The following is a 7,153-nucleotide window of genomic DNA, read 5'->3' on the forward strand; positions in this document are numbered from 1 at the left end:
GGAAAGAGCTGCATGGGCTGCCACTCCTTTGGCATTAAGGACAGGCTTACTTTTATAGTAGTAGCCACAGTGAATCATTTCATCTTCCTGTGTCTTTTTCCAGGGATTCCAGCCTCTCACAGTCTCTCAAATTTATCTACTTCTCCTCTCACATACCTCCGTTGCCTTCAGTGGAATCGCTGTCACTTTATACCAGCTGTAGTCTCATTTGGTTCCAGAGGTACCTTAACTGGGACTGTAAACTGATGTTCTGCTGAGCTGATACATACGCAGCTTTACCTGTTAAGGCAAACTTAATAGGTTAGTAAGACACAACTAGCAGGAAGTTACTAGTGCAATCAGGGATGCATTCCAGTTTCATGATTGCTTAATCTGGGTTGGGCCAGGCCAGGGCCAGGGAGTCACTGTGCTGACTTTTGTGTTGCATGTGCTCAGTGTTTCCCAGTCTTCACACTAGAGGGCCAGGAATCAAGAACAGCATCAGCTTTGTCCTGCAGAAAAGCTGCCAGAGAAGCAAAACAAAAAATCCAGACTTCAAGAAGCTGCATACATGGGTCTGAAACCAGAATTAAGGGAAATGGCACAGGCGGAGAGTTAAATTCTGCCCAGAGTGACAGGTTACATTCAAAGGAAGGACTTGGTAAAAACAGACCTGTGGTATCCCCAGTGCTTTGCCTATTCACTTTAAACAGTACCATGAGCCTCTTAAAGGCAAAATGTTCTATGTTGTGATTCCCTTTGCAATAAAATACAAGCTTCTTCCTGTAACAGACTCCATCTTTGAGTGACAGAAAAGTATTAACCTGTACAGGAAGCCAGCTGTCGACCATTTTGTAAGTGGCAATGACCTTAAAAAAAAAAAAAAGGCATAGTAAGTGAGGCTATGCTAAGAACTTTAAAGGCACAGTAATCTTTAATTATGGCATGCTGGAGCACTTAAACCTGGCCAGAGAAAAGAAAGTGCGAGACAAAAAGAGGAAACAATAGATTACTCACAATACAAAAACAATGCAAAGAACAGTGTCATCCAACATGAAACTAAAAGGGACATTTTGAAAGCACGCTGCTTATTGCCCAGCTCTGACATAGAAGAGCCAATGTTTGGTCACAAATGGCAGAGAGCAAGGCAGAAAGGATACAGTACTTTGCAAACTGCCTGACAGCACCAAATGGTAGATGATATATATATGGTAAAATTGCTTCATTATGTGATGTACCAGGCATACAGAATCCTTGCTGGGTGGTGCACAGCAGGGTCAGAGAGCAGTCGTGTCTGACCCAGTAGAATACCTGATACATAGAGCAGCTGTTTCAGTGAGCCCCAAACCTTTTTAGCTGCATTAACAATTTCAAAGCATTCCCAAAGTGCCCACTACTACTGGTCGGCTACTTAGACCTAGGTAGATTCCATTTCAAATGTGAATGTGGTCCCAGAGCTTGAATTCATCAAAGAACTGAGGATCGCTCAGACTATAATCAGTCACATAACTTAAGTGTCTGGTTATTATTACTGAATATTCATATTGCAGCAGCCCACTGTCCAACCAGGCAGCAGCCCTGCTGTGCTAGGTGGCATACAGATATAACGCATACAGGCACACAGAGCTTACAGTACACACTGATAATAACTACAAATCCAAGGAGGTTGGAACATGTGCGGACTTAGACCTCCCATGGATCCCTTCTCTCCGGAAGTGGCATACTGCACTCACAGCTGCTAATATTATTAATGATCTGTGTAGAAGCATGGTCTTCAGACATAAACATTATGATAAATGTCACTATTGTATTTACTCGAATATAAGACAACTCTGAATATAAGAAAAAAGCTCAGGTACCTCTTCATTATTTACCAGCTACATTCATTCCCCTTCCCCCCACCCCACCTCCCGCCCCAACCTGTCTCAACTTACATCTTCGCTGACTGGCTTTCTTGCATGCATACCAGCCTCTGGCTTCTTTACTATTCATTCCATCCAGGAAGGGCACACCAGTTGCACCCTGATGAATGGTATTTATACCCAAAAGCTTGCAAAGAAGAATTTTTCCAACTATTTGAGTCGGTCTAATAAAAGGTATCAGATTAACCCAAAGAACCTTGTCTGCCTATGTTCTTAAATCAACACAGCTACAACCTATACCTCAGAAGACACCCCAGTAATTAGATCCTATCTATGGAAAATTTATAAAATTTTCCATATAATTTTCCAGGTATAGAATCTAATTATTTAAGTGTTGTCTTGAACCTCCCTCCCACTGCTGCAGCAGGGAAAGCAGTGGCTGGGGGAAGGGGAGGGTAAGGTGGTACTCTTGCCCTGCCAACTTTTTCCCTCCCTGCCCCAGCCTTCCTGTCCCCCCTGCAATGACCTACTTCCAGCTTCCCAAAGCTTCCCTCCACTCTCCCAGTCTCTGCCTCTTTCCCCCCCTGCGCCCTCCAGTTTCTGCCTCTTCCCCTCTCCTCCCCCCGCCCCCTTACTGTCAGATGCTGCTTGGGCTGCTCAGTCCTGGAGCATAGCATGTGAAAGCTCAGCCCTTGCCTGGCCATGCAGCGGTGTCAGCACTGCTGATTGGTCATACAGGGAAGGTGTTTCCATGCGCGCCACTAGTGGAGAGGCCCCGGCCCCAGCCAGAGCAGAGCGCATCTGACAGTAAAGGGGTAGGGAAGGGGATGGGCAGAGGGGAAGTGGAAGGGGTGGGGCAGAAGGCTCCTGTGGGTCTGACTGTCCCTCAGGGCCAGTCAGAGCTGCAGCAGCTGCCTGTAGGGTGACCACATTGCCTAATTGGGTGGGACAGTCTTGGAATGGGTTCATCAAGTCCTGGTCCTGAGCTGCATGACTCCAGGATTGTCAGCATCGTGCAGGGATCCGGGTTTCCCCTTAGAGGCTGACAGTGTTCCAGTGTGCAAGGGGCAGCTTGAGGCTGCTGGAAGTGGGACGGGGGCACCACGTGCACACGTGACTGCATTGGCAACATGTAGCGATCGACCATGCACCCCCTGGAAGCACTAGCTGGCTCGGCGATTGGCCACTAGGGGGCCCCCCCGGTTGGTGATCAGCCGTTGGAGGACTGCCTCCCCTGTCGGTGATCTGGTTCCCCCCCCCCCCCCCAAACTCGGGAGACACTAGTCGCCCATGTGTGACTGCATGAACGATGCATGCCCCTGGAGGCGGGGGAGTGGCAGCGGTGTGTGTGTGGAGCTCCCACAGGCAGCCGCAGACGCTGCCAGCAGCATCGGCGGTGGCCAGAGGCCAGTGGCGATTGATGACCGCCCACAGACACTGCCAGCAGTGTTGGCAGCAGGGGGAGGGAGCAACGGCAGCATCAGCGGCACTTCTTTCAGGGGGTGCACCACTAATCTCAGGGGGTACACGTACACCTGTGTGCCCCCACTACTTGTCACCAATGCGTGTGAGCCCTCAAACTTGCACATGGCCAGGAAAGAGCCGGGCACTATGGAGAGCAGCAACGTGCAGGTAAGTCTATGGGGGCATGGAAGGGAAATGGGGGGACAGATCAAGGCCCCCATGGTGAGAGAGGGACTGGGGCTTAGGGTACTGCCCAGTCAGGGAGGTGCATGGTGTGGCAGAATTCCACCTCTGTCTCTCCCCAAAAACTCTGCTATGTGACAATTTGGTTAACATGGTCCCTGCAGAGGGCAGACTTCTCATTTCTTTAGGTAACCCTGAGTTGTAACCTGAGCTGGATACATTCCTGAGGGAGGGGGGAAACCTCCTCCCTCTGCCTAGTGACTGGCATCATATACCTGGGTGAGGGGCTTGGGCTCCCTATTGTTCTAAGCAATGCCAGTCTACCTGGCAACCAGTGATGCATTTCAAATGGGTTGGCTGGCAGCCAACAGGTGCTGACCTCCATTGGTCCAGGTAAATGAGGTCATAAGATCTATAAGTTAAGGACTACCCAGGAGGAAGCATAGCAGCCATGATGAAAACTTGGAAGCTGGACCATCTGAAACTTGCTCGCTCTTGAAACTCATGATCAATGAACTGCCTGCCTCTAGAGGGAATCTCCACCTGCCTCTAAATGACACTCGCGAGTAAGCTACCTGAGATACATAGCTTGCAGTAACTCAGATGCATGATCAAAGGCTACCCAGCCATGCCAGTTTCCTCTATGGGATTTCTCTGATATTGCTCAACCCTGTACCCTATTCCAAACCTACTCCTTGTAACCAAAAAAGTTCTCTTTTGTACCTAGTGTGGGAGACTTATTAGGAGTGGGTCTAGATTATGCCTTGGGGTCCCCTTGGTTTGGCTGACTAAACGAGACCACTATTTGCTTGAGACTGAGGGAAGCACTCTCAAGGACTACTAGGCCTGTGTTTCACAGGGGGCACAGAGTCAGGATCAGTCCAGACCCTGGGTGGTGGCGGTTTTACCCCCAGGCTAGCGGCTGTGCTCCAGGAAGGGGGTCGGCCAGACATGGGACACCCCTAGGAAGGCACTTGGAGCCTGGAAGGTGGTTGGGCACAGTGAGGTGGGTGGCTCAGTGCAAGAGCACCCCCTACTGGCCTGCCACACATGGGGCATGAAGCTGGGGTGGGGAATGTGACAGTGCCATGGGCAGCTCATCCAGGAGGCATGGGGGAGGGCAGCTACCTGCTGCTGCACCCTCCCCCCCAACAGGGAGGAGAGTATGAGGGGCATGTGCCCCCCAGATGTGTGTGCAGAGCTGGGATAGATGCAGGCTGTCTGCTACAGGCTCGGGGCTTCCCGCCCTGCTGCCCTTCCCCTGGGCGTGCCGCACCACCATGGCAATGTGCACCCTGCCTGCCCAGCAATGGCCAGGGTGGCTGCAGCATGGAGTTGTGCCCCCCACTGCTGCTAGATGAGCAGGGCGTACATGACCAGTGCGGGGCTCCCGAGGGAAAGGCAGCTGGAGTACTGCATCCAGTTTTTTGCACCACACTTCAGCAAGGAAGCGGAAAAGCTTGGGAGAGTCCAGAGAAGAGCCATCCATGTGAACAGAGACTTGCAAGGCAAGCCATATGAGGAAAGTCTGAGGGACCTGGGACTCTTCAGCCTGAAAAAGAGAAGGCTGAGAGGGGACTTTGGTAGCAGCTTACCACTACATCAGGGGAATACATCAAGGGCTTGGCAAACAACTGTTCACCAGGGCACCCTTGGGGAAAACCAGGAGTAATGGCCACAAACTCCTGGAATACTGTTTCAGGTGCAACTCTAGGAAAAACTTCTTCACAGTTAGGGCTTCCAGACTGTGGAATAGGCTCCCTCCAGAGGTGGTGCAATCACCTATCCTAGAAATCTTCAAGAGATCAGATGGTCACCTTGCTGGTGTCACCAGACCCCAGTTTCCTGCCTAGTGCAGGGGGGCTGGATCCAACAATCTTGTGAGTTACCTTCCAGCCCCTTACAATTGATGAATCCATGCCCCCTCTTCTGCTCTGGGCATGCTCTAGGGTTACCATATTTCCAGTATCAAAAGAGGATATATGTGAAAGGAAGCAGGGAGGAGAGGAGGGAGGGGCATATGATTGTGGGGTGGCAGTGATATGCCCATATCCTGCCTCTGCCCCTCACTCCTAAGCCCCCAGTCCTGCCAGCTCTCCCTCACTCCTAACCCACAGCCCCCTGCCCCCCCCAGCGCTGCCAATGCTCCTCACTCCTGACCCGCAGCCGCCTGCCCCACAATGCTGCTGGTGCCCCTTACTCCTGACCTGCAGCCCCTGCCCCTCCTAGCCCTGACAGTGCCCCTCACTCCCAACCTGCAACAGCCTGCCCCCCCAGCCCTGCTGCCCAAGCAGTTCCTGCATGCACGCATGTACCCCCACACACAGTTTACCTGGCAGTGGCTTGCTGGGCCTGAGTGGGAAGCACATGACCACCAACAGCCAGTCACCTTGCCCACTGCTCCCAGCCCCAAGCAGCCAGCCTTGGAAAGCAGAAGAAGAGCAAAACCCCACACATTTGCTCTTATTAAAACAAACAAACAAACAAACAAACAAACAAAAAACCCCAAAAAACAAAAAACATCCGGACACAAGAATAGGGGCCAAAAAAGAGGACATGTCCAGAAAAACCCAGACGTATGGTAACCCTAGACTGCTGCCGGTAGGGGGGTGGGGAGGGGAAAGGCAGGCATGTGTCCTGCCTTTACATTTTAAAAAGGTGGTCACCCTAACTGCCTGTTCCACCTCTGTCTTGTATGTAATTTTGTTTCTAAGCACTTGGAGGAGAAGAAGTTGGTTAGGAACAGTCAGTATGGGTTCACCAGGGGCAAGTCATACCTGAATAACCTGATTGCCTTCTATGATGAGATGACTGGCTAAGTGGATGCAGGGAGTGGATGTACTGTACCTTGATTTCAGCAAGGCTTTTGATAGTCTCCCAGGCAAGCTAAGGAAGTATGGGATGGATGAGTGGACTGTAAGGTGGACATAAAACTGACTTGATCATCAGGCTCAGAGGGCAGTAGTCAATGGCTTGATGTGTAGATGGCAGCCAGTATCAAGTTGAGTGCCCCAGGGGCTGGTTTTGTTCACTGTCTTCATCAATGACCTGGAAGATGACATAGAGGGCACCCTCAGCAAGTCTGTAGATGACACCAAGCTGTGGGGAGTGGTAGATACACTGGAGGGTAGGGTTAGGATTCAGAGACCTAAACAAATTGGAGGACTAGACCAAAAGAAATCTCATGAGGTTCAACAAAGACAAGTGTGAAGTCCTGTATTTAGAACAGAACAGTCCCATGTGTCACAACCCAAAGGTGTGATTTTTGTTTTGTGTGCGCTTTGGCACCACTGAATTATGTTCCCGCTAAATTGCAGCTTCTTTGCACGGTGGAGTTTTCTGCTGCAGAGGAAGACCCCGGTGTAAAAGAATTCCCGCCAATTTGTAGCTTTCTTTGCAGTGTGCCTTTCTTCTTTGCGGTACAGAAATGCACTTTGCAAAGAGTTCCCGCCATTCGTATTCTAATTCGAGTCCCATTATTGGCTTGCGTGAAATTATTCACACGTGGCAGCTAGCGATTGGCTTGCTAGCCATATAAAAGGCTTGAGTGGTTTCCGCCCAAGTTGGAGGACTCCACAAACACCAGGAGGAGGAGACTTCACGCTGTGTGAAGATCTCTAAGCGCTGCAGAGCCTATTGGACCCAGTGCATTTCAAGCAGGCAAC

At 50.7% G+C, this 7,153-nt stretch overlaps 1 long non-coding RNA gene across 1 annotated transcript in view; it reads right to left on the bottom strand.

The window, feature by feature from the left end:
* Positions 1-6: 6 nt before the first annotated feature.
* The window catches only part of LOC112551184, a 33,459-nt gene continuing 26,312 nt past the window's right edge, over positions 7-7,153 (bottom strand). The window contains exon 3 of the long non-coding RNA XR_003095396.1: positions 7-279. This is a non-coding gene — a long non-coding RNA (uncharacterized LOC112551184). The remainder of the gene's footprint in view (positions 280-7,153) is intronic.

The sequence above is a fragment of the Alligator sinensis genome, unplaced genomic scaffold (assembly GCF_000455745.1).
Source record: "Alligator sinensis unplaced genomic scaffold, ASM45574v1 scaffold974_2, whole genome shotgun sequence".
Classification (NCBI taxonomy): Eukaryota; Metazoa; Chordata; order Crocodylia; family Alligatoridae; genus Alligator; species Alligator sinensis.